The sequence below is a fragment of the Helicoverpa zea genome, chromosome 24 (assembly GCF_022581195.2).
Source record: "Helicoverpa zea isolate HzStark_Cry1AcR chromosome 24, ilHelZeax1.1, whole genome shotgun sequence".
Lineage (NCBI taxonomy): Eukaryota > Metazoa > Arthropoda > Insecta > Lepidoptera > Noctuidae > Helicoverpa > Helicoverpa zea.
Window position 1 is genome coordinate 7,954,095 of NC_061475.1, and position 12,031 is coordinate 7,966,125.

At 34.3% G+C, this 12,031-nt stretch overlaps 2 protein-coding genes across 3 annotated transcripts in view; both read right to left on the minus strand.

Moving 5' to 3' along the window:
* Positions 1-12,031, minus strand: part of LOC124642237 — a 107,774-nt gene that overhangs the window by 43,323 nt on the left and 52,420 nt on the right. For both annotated transcript variants that reach the window (XM_047180574.1, XM_047180573.1), the window contains exon 3: positions 2,401-2,430. The gene's annotated coding sequence lies outside the window, so the exon portion shown is untranslated. The remainder of the gene's footprint in view (positions 1-2,400; positions 2,431-12,031) is intronic.
* LOC124642189 overlaps positions 1-12,031 on the minus strand; it is a 59,428-nt gene that overhangs the window by 29,395 nt on the left and 18,002 nt on the right. The window lies entirely within an intron of this gene.

A 12,031-nucleotide genomic window follows, 5' to 3' on the forward strand; every position in this document is an offset into this window, starting at 1 on the left:
TTTGTAAAATGAAATAAGTTACTGCATATTCAAAATAGTGACGTCCAAGTTAAATTTGGCCAAGATAGTTTGCCTCTATGCCTTTCTCAATAAATGTTCTATCTAACACTAAAAGGATTTTAAAATCGGACCTGAATAATTTCCTAAAATTATTACGTTCATGAAAAGAACAAACTTTTCAGCTTTATATAATTAAGTATGTATAGATAGCAATACAAATTGGGTCAACTGATAAAAAAACATTTCGAAAAATAATTTATCTCCGTCTCAGAATTCTTGCTTCATTATTTACAGTTGCGAAATTAGACAATTTGGGCGCACACAGCGGGTGCCGCGTAAATCATAATTCAGGTTAATCTTGATACTAAATAGTTTATATACCTAATATATCATATTCCATTCGTATAGTCCATTTTTAAATAGTTTATATACCTAATATATCATATATCATATGTCAATTTTTAATAATACTGACCCACAAATTGTAGTAAAAAGTACCTAACTACATTTTGTCTGTCTGACAATCTATACTTCTGTACCCCAAAGGCTCCGAAACTACTGAAACGATTTGAAAAAATATTTTAAAGAAGTAAAGCTACACTATTCCCGAATAACATAGGCTTTATTTTATCCGGGTACGGAAAGAAATTCCTCCGGGACGCAGATGATAGTATTTCATTTTGTAGCCCATTTTTAGAATAGGTACTTACTGAACTACAAATTGTAATAAAAAGTGACTATGTATGTCTGTCTGTCATTGCAGATAATTATTATAATTCAAGAGATAAGCCACTAAAATTACTGGCGATAAAAGGTCCTTTTATGGGATACTACTTTGTAAGCACACAAGTTCTATCACAATTTTGTATCAGCGGTTTTGCAAGAAAACTGTAACCGACTGACTAAAAGACACACTTACGAAGTCCTTTCGTACTTATACAATATACACACAAAAGACTTTAGACTGCGAAGGAATTTTTTTTCATATAATTTTTTGAAATGTTTTCATAAAGTTTCTTGTCCAATTCTTCTCCATGAAACCACTCTTTGGCACCGTGCAACTAGCTTGACGTTTCGAAAGTGGTTTTTTATGGGCATGTTTTAAGTCACAAAATGAGTCTGACTTTTCATAAATTATCTAAACTAATATTATAAGCTGAAGATAAGTTTGTTTACTCGATCTCAAGAACTATCGATCCGATTTAAAAAAATCCTTCTGTGCTACACAGTCTATTAATAAAGGAAGGCTATAAGCTACTTTTTAAGCAGATACACAAAATATTTTCCACGGGATATGGGTAAAACAGCGAGCATTAGCTAGTGCAGAGATACAGCATCTAATATCTTCATTAAAATCGCGTGATCTCTCTTATTAGAAATATTACGTGTAGTGAGATAAATACAGATAAATATATACTCATTAACTGGGTGTCCGTTTAGCAAGAAAAAGGGAAAGTATATAATGTAATGGAGAGTACATAATCATGGTATATTATGTAAGGTGTATGTTATGTGTCACGCACTGTTTAGTGGTTTTGTGAAACATGGCGTGTAAATGGGGTTTTTAATGCTTGTACTTTTTGTAGAACATTATTTTATGTGATGGGTTTTTTCTAATTAAATCTTATATGTTTTGGTGTGTACATAAATTATTATTATTATGAAATTAAAAAATATAGTGAAATTATTAAAAAAAAAATCATTCCTTTTTACAGAAAAATAAGTTGACTACGCTTTCCACTTACGAGAAAAGAAGCATAATGTTAATATTATAAGGTAATACTACAGGTATTATGTCAGTAATAATTGTATACCTGAAGGCATCATTGCCGTAATTCATATTACAACCCAACTTACGCCAGGATATACAAGACTTGTTTTCTAATTTATCGATACATTTCCTCGATACTTAAACATCACTATTAAACTAACTCCATCTGTCAAACTAGTGTCGGTATTTTAAAATATAATAGTTATTTTCATAAACAGTAATAGTCTATTTAATATTACAATAACCACCTTCCTATTTCAAAATTAACTGAAAGTTTAACTGGCATTCATCTTAACGTAAAAGCGGTTTAACTAGTTTTAAAATTAACTTCAGTTGAACCGATAATTTCTGGTTTAAGTGCATATTAACATAAAATTTTATGCCATATTATTATTGTTCCTACTTATATATTCTGTTGTATACTCGTAAGTAGGATTCAAATTGTATACGTATACAATATTTGATCCTACCACTGCTATTTCTCCACCACCCAAAGGTGTTTTGGTAGAAAACGCCTAAGGCGTTGATTCTGCCATTGTACAATGATGCTAATTAAATATTATGAAAATCTAAATAAACAATTCAATTAATTAAAATTTAGAATCTATCTTTCATTTATCGACTCTTACCTCTAAATACTCTAGCAGCTCACAGTTAATCTGTAAACAAAGGAAAAACGAAAAATTAATATTTCATAGGTAAGTATTTCTCATTACTTACAAAATATATAAAGGAAAATAGAATTAAACAGTTCAGACATAAGGTTCAAAGTTGAACACGGGTAACACCGATTTCCTTACAAATCAATAGTATAATTTCCACAAAATGTCATTAGCATTTCTTATAGTTTATTGACCTACAAATTATATCAGTCGCTCATATGTTACAGTACTGAATAAAATGACGTCACACATCGGTGGGCACCCTAAGTTAAAACAATACCGCTAACATATAAAACTCAACCTTATTTCATACATTTCAAGAATGAAAATCGCCTGTCAAGCAACAGGGATATGATAACAAAGTTGTCGTTAAAACAATTTGGACCTAATTTGCAAGGTTCTAAAGTTTAATATGGAATGCAAGAAATAGTTTAAAGGGTACTTAACCGTAACGAAATGCGGGTTTTATAAAATGAGATATTTTCGCAAAGAAAATTATAGACATATGCGAAGGAAATGTAATTTATAAATTGTAGTTCGCGTTCGAATTTAACGGGTGACAGACATTCATAAGTTAGAAAGAAAAACTATGTGTATGAAACATTATTATATCGTTTCACACGATATGCATATTTATACTGGGATTTTTGTAGCCAACAAGTAATCAAAATTTATTTTATTCGGACTTTTAGCGTCTTCAGACTACGATGAGTCTAATATTAACAGCCGTTTTCCCAAAAAGCGTCTCAATTCGCTTGTATATTCTTTTATATATATAGACCAACCCACTGACATCCAAAAACCAGGTACCAGGCAACACCACATAGACACAAAAATATGTACAAGTAAGTCTCTTATACGACTGCCAAAGATCTTATGAATGATAGCCGAAACTAACAATTAAAAAATTAAGATATTTTAGATATGGATAGATCTCAATATAAAGCGATTTTCCTCTATCTACCACCCCTTGGCAAGCATACCTCACTTAGAACTTATCCAATAGTTCTCTGAACTATTACTGTCCAAGCTCCCCCTAATTTCTCCATTTTATAAAAATGTTGCCTACATTAATATGCGCAAACGCATACAGGTATCCTTTTAAGGGCGGCGCATACTGCGCGGACGTCCTGCCTGAGTGTACACTGTGCACATATTAATAGCCTTATTGGAAAACTAGTATTGGTCCCGACGAATACGGGTAGGGGTGTGGATGGGCCATTTTTAATAACACAATCTTCACTTATATTAAACTGATAGACCTTGAAATACTCGAATGTCACTTAACTTTTAAGTGCTGGTCGCATGGCACGACACGCCAGCATAAATGACATTATCCGTCGTGCTCTTGTCACCGCCGGAGTGCCAGCCATTTTAGAACCCAGAGGCTTGGCGCGCGACGATGGCAAGAGACCAGACGGGATGTCTATAATGCCTTGGAAGATGGGAAGGTCTTTGGTGTGGGACGCAACCTGCGTCGACACCCTTGCACCTTCCCACCTTCCCAGTACGGCGAGCTGTGTCGGTGCAGCTGCTGCAGCCGCGAAAAAACCTCAAGCGGCACAAATATGTAAACCTCACCGGCAATTGCATTTTTGAGCCGTTTGGGGTTGAAACCCTGGGACCATGGGGCCCAAGTGCCCACAGACTCTTTCGAGAAATTAGTAAGCGATTAGTGGAGTCCACTCGTGACCAAAGGGCTGGCCTATACTTCGGTCAAAGGATATGCATTGCCATCCAGCGTGGCAATGCAGCCAGCCTTTTGGGCACGATCCCAGCTGACAGCGATGCGGATGAATATTTTGATACTTAGTTTCCCTATAATAAGATCATTTCATAAAATATTAAAATATTATTTTTGCTTACATGACTTTTAAGTTATAAGCTTAAATGTGTTGATAAAATAGTGTTTAAGTAACTGAACTGTCACTGAGCTGAACTGTCGTTAAAATTGAGTGGCGTTGCAATATACCAGATATTCAATTCGTTGATTTTGTTTAGGGAGGTAAAATTATGGATTGTTCGAAAGAGTTACCACGACCTTAGAAAACAAAGGATTTCAGAAAGAACACAGGCTGGTTAGCTAGTATGTTATGTTGTGGTGAGAGTCTGACACTCTACCATTGATTCTGACCTGTCTTTCTACTTTATAGTGACCCTACCCTTTGGGAATGACCCGGTCATTATTTATGATTTTGATTCATACAAATATGTACCAAATGCAAATAAATCCTTTGTCTTCGTTTACTTCTATGTAAGGAGTTTAAAAAAAAAACTACTGATAGACTAAAATAAAACGTTTATTAATAAATACATGATCAGCCAATAACAGGATTTTATATAAAAAATATCTCATTAGATGAAACTTGACACACATTCTTAGCACGAATGAAAGAAATGTTGATATTAAAAAGATTTTTAGGACATCAATAAAAATAATTTCCTAGCCAAAGATATTTAAATTTTCGGAACATTATGTGAGTAATTACACGCTACTTAAGTTAATGAGCGTAAATATAATTAAAACGATTTTTTAAGCAAATAACAAGTTTTTCTTGTTCGATAAGTAGCGTGAGAAAATAATTATTTGAAGACGATTATTTAAATATTTTTTGCTGTACTACTTAATAGTTTAAACATGAATGTGTGTTTTTGATGAATCAATAAAGAATGTCGTAGGGATTTTGATGAATCAATAGAGAATGTCGTAGGGATTTTGATAAAATTTGGCACTGATTTAGTTCTGGTAAGTAATTTTTTGTGATTCAGAAGTCACATACAAAATTATTTATTTATTCATTTGAGTTATGATAAGTTATGAAAATTTATGGAAATAGAAAATAAATATTTTGAATATAACATAATGTTGTTTTTAATAATTTTATACACTCAACGTTATATTTTTAGTTTATTGACCCAGAGTTTTAATAACAAATTATTTATGTCGTCATATTTCTATTAATAGCTATGATAAATAAAGCTTGTTTTTGTTTGTCACAAAAGGCATTTATTCAATGATTTATAATTTAATTGAGGCCTTTTTAGAACAAGCGCTAGGTAAAGCATGTTTTTGTAATTCTATCTGGAATTACTATAATATATAAGTTAAATCAATTTCTAAATAATAATATTTAGATAGAGAAACAATCAATTATACAATTTTAATATTTCAGTAAAACACGTAAAATAGTCCCATAAGCGACAACCTTAAGACTGATCCAAGCCCGCTAAGGAAACGCTTCGACACGCGATTATAAATCGCGAGTGTGCGTCAACCTTTACTCGTTACTAGACGATGCGTTTATAATGATTATGTATGCGCTGTTACTTATTTAAGTTTTTTCTTTTATTTATTCCGTTTAACATGAACCGTGTATTAAATAAAGCAGCTGCGTGTTTTAGTAAATTGTATTTTTGTTTACATGACAGCCGTTTATTGAAATTGCTGTAACAAGACTCGAACCTCGGACATTGACCATAGAGTTGAGAGTAATGGTTTGTTTTTCAATATAGCGTCTGGGAATATTTGTCTTTGTTTGCAAAAACATATGGAAAAAGTGTATTTTCAGGTAGCAAAAAATATGTATATAAGTTGCCTATTTTACTGAACATATTATAGTGATTCTGCAACTTCATTAAAGAGTATTTTATAGGACCACAATGTAAAAGTCAAGAAAGTTAAGAAATAATTTGTTGTACCTACTTGTAAATTATGAAATTGCTTGTGGAATAAATAATTTAGCCCCTTACTCTTTAGAATACAAACAAATCGTGCATACCATCTAATACATTTCTTTAACAGAAATACAACCATTTCTTCGCACTAATATTTTTCCGATGTCTCGCTTGCTTTTCCAAATTCAGACCTAACAACTACCGTCTTGGTTATATTCCATTCCTTAAAAGAAAGGTGACTACTCTAAAAAGGTATTGTTTGCTTAAATCGTGAGTAATCCCTTAACAGTACCCGCAGACTGTCGACTAAACTGTTGGCCGACTGTTGACCCGATGGTTGTCAAACCCCAGCGGGCCCCAAAAGGACCAAGGCCAGCCGGGGCTGCGGGGTTGTTCGAAAGAGTAACCGCGGCCCTGGTACATAAAGGGCTTAAGAAAGAACATGGTGGATTTTAGTCAGTATAAGTCTGACACTCCCTAACGCTGCTAACCCACAGGTCATTAGATGATTTCCCATCAAAAAAATAAAAGGTAGTCAAAAATTGTTTTTTAAAAGAAAATCTTGATCCAATCAAAGTTTTGATATCGGCTAAGTACCTGATCTTTCTAATGTGCGTACTACACAATTCATCTTCATACTGATTTATGAGCCCAAACAAACTGTCAGCCGACTAAAAGTTTGCCGTGTACTGTAAAACAACTGACTGATGTTGGTTTTAAAGTCATTTAAGTACAATAGCCATGTTTGAACATTCCTAGTGTGAATTAGAAGGCGTTTGTTCTAACTCCTTTGAACTTATGTGGCCCTAGTACTTTTTACACCTTTGTTTTTTTTTGGCGCTTTTGTTATGTGGAGTTTTAGTAATGTTTGGTTTGTGTTTTTGACTTTAAATCAAAGTCTTTTTTGACTGACGTTTTTTAAATTATTTTAGGAGGTTCGGGGTTCCTTGTACTTTGTGTAATTTCCGATATTTATAATTTGTTTGACCAATAGACAGTCACTTTTTTGTGAGTGTAATCTTTATGTCAATATTTTAGCTTGGTACTGAAGTAGTCCCCTCAAAACGCAGATGAAACAGTACAAAACTGGCAGTTTAAAAAAAGTTAAAGAAACAACTGTTGGAGTTTCTTATCTTCTCGTTATTTCGATTTTTTTGGCAAGTAAGTAGTTTTTTCACCACAGAATTCTTGCATGTACTTGTGAATGAATAACACAAATATTTTACAACAAAACCCCAAAGAATTTCAAAGACACAACACACAAATCACACAAAGGACAATACAACACAATATCAAGGAAAAGGAAGCAAAATCAGCCATAACCTTTTAGTACAACTTCCTATGACATCATGGGAACATAGCCCTTTCTTTGCGGGAATTACTATCTCCTTATTAATATGCGAGCCTGGTAACTCTAACAATGGCGCGAGGTTTATATGCGGGGACACGAACAACGCCATCTAGTGGACGTGGTTGAAATCTTGATTTCATTATGGCGGCTGGTGGTAGAAATATGGACGCTTGTATCAGCTGATTGTAAGTTTGGTTTGAACTGGTTTTGTGGTTGTTAGGGCTGGTTTTTACTGTTAAGGATTGGTGATAGGAGATTTATTGTGTAGCATTGACTTTACTTAGTTAGCACAGTTCTTTAAACAAAATGCCATTCTGGCCAGGCGAGCAAATTAGAAACACCATGCTTATTTATTTTTCTAGTAATCATCTGATGTAGATTGTAGACGAAAGCTTTACTCTTTGCAAAATACTTATTAGCTAATAAGCCATAGTTGACACAAAAACATGATATTACAAATTTTAATATAATTTTATTGTAATATCAAGTTTTATTTACCAATTTATATTATTTTCTTATTTTATCCGACTACTTCAAAAATGGATGTTATGACGTCAGCTTAACGAAAGGATATGATATTTCTCTCTCCCATGGTTGTGAGAGAAAAAAAATCTCTAAAAACACGACAAAAATAATTACTCTCCCCAACTTTTTATCCCATTATCTATCTAATCGGAAAATCCCAGGACAAAATCCTCTTTTCTTGTTAACTTAAACGACACACATCAGTCAAGTATATGACACATAACACACGCTCTTTGAGCTCATCAAAATGTCGTTAAGTCAAGCTTAACGTTATAATTTAAATTCTCAGTAACTAATTTTTCATTTTAAATACTGCATTTTATGCGAGCGTGGCTTGTGTTAGGTTAGGGATGTGGGTGTGGAGAAAGTGCGGATATTGGCGGATATTTTTGCTTTTTGCTGACTTCAAATAAAATTAGGGTAAGGTCAGGAAGCTGATTTTAGGTTTTTAGTCACAGTGTGTGAGTTGTAGTGTAAGTTCGATATTTATGATCACAACTTTAGATGATTAGCGGACATTTCAATTAGTTGGTGTTTTCTTTACACCTTGATGCGTAGAAAGAGAATTAAAGAAATAATTTGAATTAAATCAGGAATTTTTAAAAGTTTTTTAAAGAACATTGCCGATATAATTATGTGATGCTTAAATAATAATTTTAGCTTTCTTTAATAAGTAGTTCAATAATGTTACCTTTATCTACAACAATTTTCGTATAACTATCCGCAAACCTCATGTCACATCACTAAAAATTCCTCAAGGCGGTACTAAGACGGTGTAATGCTCACAATTTACATGTCACGGATAACTTAACGATGTACGGAATTGACGACTCGGATTAACTTCTCGGATATTTTTGTTTTAACATACTTTTGTAATTTCATCTTGTGTTTAAAATTCTTGGTGAGAGCAACACTAGAAAGCGGACTTTCAGCCTTTTTCTGACTGTCGTCCTACTGCTGGGCACAGGCCTTCTCTCACATGGAGAAGAATTGAGCGTTAATCACCACGCTTGCTCAATGCGAGTTGGCGATATCAGACTTTCTTCATAGTCCAGGTTTAATCGAGATGTTTGTTCATCACCGTTTCTTCTTCCCAGCCATACCACTAGGAAGCGGTGAAAAAGGGTCATTTTAGGCGCTTATATCCAATGCAAATTGTCGGGATGAAGTGCTAATTCAATTGGTTTAATTTTAATAAATGAATTTGACTTGGGAAATCTAATCAGGGAAACTGGGTGTAATTTTACATTTAGTTTTCTTCGTTTTAAATCGAAAATCCTTGGACAATCGTGCAATACATGCCTGCATAAGATGATGTTTGATTTTGTTGATTGGCATTATTAATTGTTTAATATTATGGCAATGACATCCCCCAATCAAGTTATTAAACGTAACTTATCATCGACTAGCTGTTTCCCGCGGTTTCACCAGCATCCAGTGCAAACTAATTCCCATACCTGGGTAAAGTATAGCCCATGTTACCCGGGACAGTGTAGCTTGTCAACAGGGAAATAATTTTTCAAATCGAGTCAAACAAACAAATAATACTTTCTCTTTCATATCATTATGGACTAGTTGTTTTCCCTCGGTTTTACTTGCATCTCATGGAAATTGCTTCCCATGCTCGGATAAAATATAGCCTATGTTTTCCAGGAAGAGTATAGCTTTCCAACTGTGAAAGAATTCTTAAAACAATTCCTTTTTTAAGACCCAAACAAACAAATCAATTCTTCCTCTTTAATATTATTAGTATAGAACATAAACATGATGATTGATATAATAATTGGTATTATTAATTGTTCAACACTACGCCATTGACACTCCTTAAAACAAGTTATTAGGCATCGTTCAGACCAAACGTATTGTCGGCCGCTGACTGTGAGCGCGCGTTACGCAGTTTATTGCTTTTCCATATATATTGAAATTGTCGTTCACACCGAACCGACTATACGCTGTTACGTCGTCTGTTGTAGCTGACTCTCAGTGGCCGATTATTTTACTACGCGACTACGCACGGCGGACGCGGATTGGCTACGCGGACGCAGTTGCCGAATAGCGCCGCTCCGCCGCGTACGCACCGCCGCGCCTCGGTACAGCACGTCGATAATTAGTGTCCCTTTTATATAAACTTAAACGTATTAAAGATAGTAACTCATCGAATGTTTTACTGTCATACGAAAATATTTCTTGAACTTATTTGGATAAAGTCTATATTCGAAATATAAAGTATGAAATTGACCAAGAAAACATCTCTTCAAATTTAAGGGATGTACCCACAATCTCTTCTTTTTATTATTTTCGTCTTCCTCTAGAGCTTCGCAAATGGCAACTATCTGAATGCGCATCATTTAATTGAAATATCAGTAAAACGTCTGATTTGAAAAAATAAATTACGCTAGTTTTATCGTTTATAAAATACTAAGTGCAACTTCAAATACTGAGCCCTTTTATGTGTAGAATAGTCAGCCGCTCAGCGTACGCATCTAGTGTGAACCTACAAGAGCCTATTCTTTTGTTCACACATGTAGCGCATCGTACGCTATAGCCTATTGTCGGCTTGGTGAGTACGCATACTGCAGATTGAGTCGACGTTCACACTGGGGCAGACAGTGAGTATACTCACAGTCAGCGGCGGACAATACGTTTGGTGTGAACAATCCCTTAAAGTTAATTTATTACCGATTTCAGATTCTAGGATGTTTTGGTTAATTCGTTAACTTATTAAGTTAGTTAGAAACTGCATTGCCTTGTGCCAATAACATGTTTAGAGTTAACTATATATTTATTTATTTATAAACTGTTGGTTACTGATGTTGTTAAATTTATCGTTTATAGTTTATGTGGCATCCTTCAACTGTGACATACGAATTGTGGAATGTGAGGGTAGGACTGCTTTTTAGAGTTCCACTATGATATTAGTCGTTTTTTTTGTAAAATATTGTAGGGTTATGTAAGGCTTTATCAGAGCGAGGAATGCGTATTATCATTAAGCATTATTATAACATGCCTTTCTTAAAATGTCGCGTTAAAGTTAAGAACCACGGTTATATTAACTGCAGAGCTTAATTTAACTTTTAATCTACCTGGTATAAACTGCGCTTGCATAAATAAATACTTGAGGTCGCAGTTTTATTTGGGACAAGAGGAAGCTACTTCTTATAGACGGATATAAAGCATTTCTTCGTCTCTATATCCGTATCCATCCAAATTTGTAAATCGTTTTCACGTGAAAACGTAATAAACAGCCTTACATTTTTTTTATATTCTTAGCAAGGATGCACGGAACCTCACCTCTAAAATCATATTTCAACCTTTAAGATTTTATTCGTCTGTTTTCACGGGTCGTAACGAAGGATGCCAGGAATGTGGATCCCTGATGCATTCCTAATGATGATTAATATCCTGCATGTCAGTGGGTGGGCAGAGTACGGCGTTTATGGGATTGAGGAAAAAACTAATGTGATATGTGGAGTAAATAGATAAAGCACAAATATAGTAGGTTACTTAGTTCCTTATACAAATGAATTATACGCACATTATACCGTTAAACCTAAAGCTACTATTGGATGTTACATTAATTAATAGATAGTAGTTTGTATTGCCAAAGTTTCTAAGCGATAGAGATATTTTTTCCATCTAAGGGCCGCGTTTGTATCGATACAGACGCGATACGCACGCGAGTCAGATGCAGCCTGTAGACCTTTGCACACCTGTATAAATACAGACGCGCGTGTGTAGCGATACAGACGCGATGCAAACGCGCGTTTGTATCGATACAGACGCGCCGGTGCCGCGCGTTTGTATCGATACAAACGACAACAAACTGCTCTGCAGGTTAAAAAACGTGGTGTGCATAGGCCCTAATTCGTTTTAATGTTAAGCTACCAAAGTGATTGATTAACACATAATTAAATAAGACTTTTAGATATTTTTTTCCCAAAAATGATTAATGTGATAAACAAAATGATTTCACCTAAATCAATGATTTCATTCATATTTATTAAAACTATAAATATGTTTGTGTTAGATATATTCTTGGTACTATCG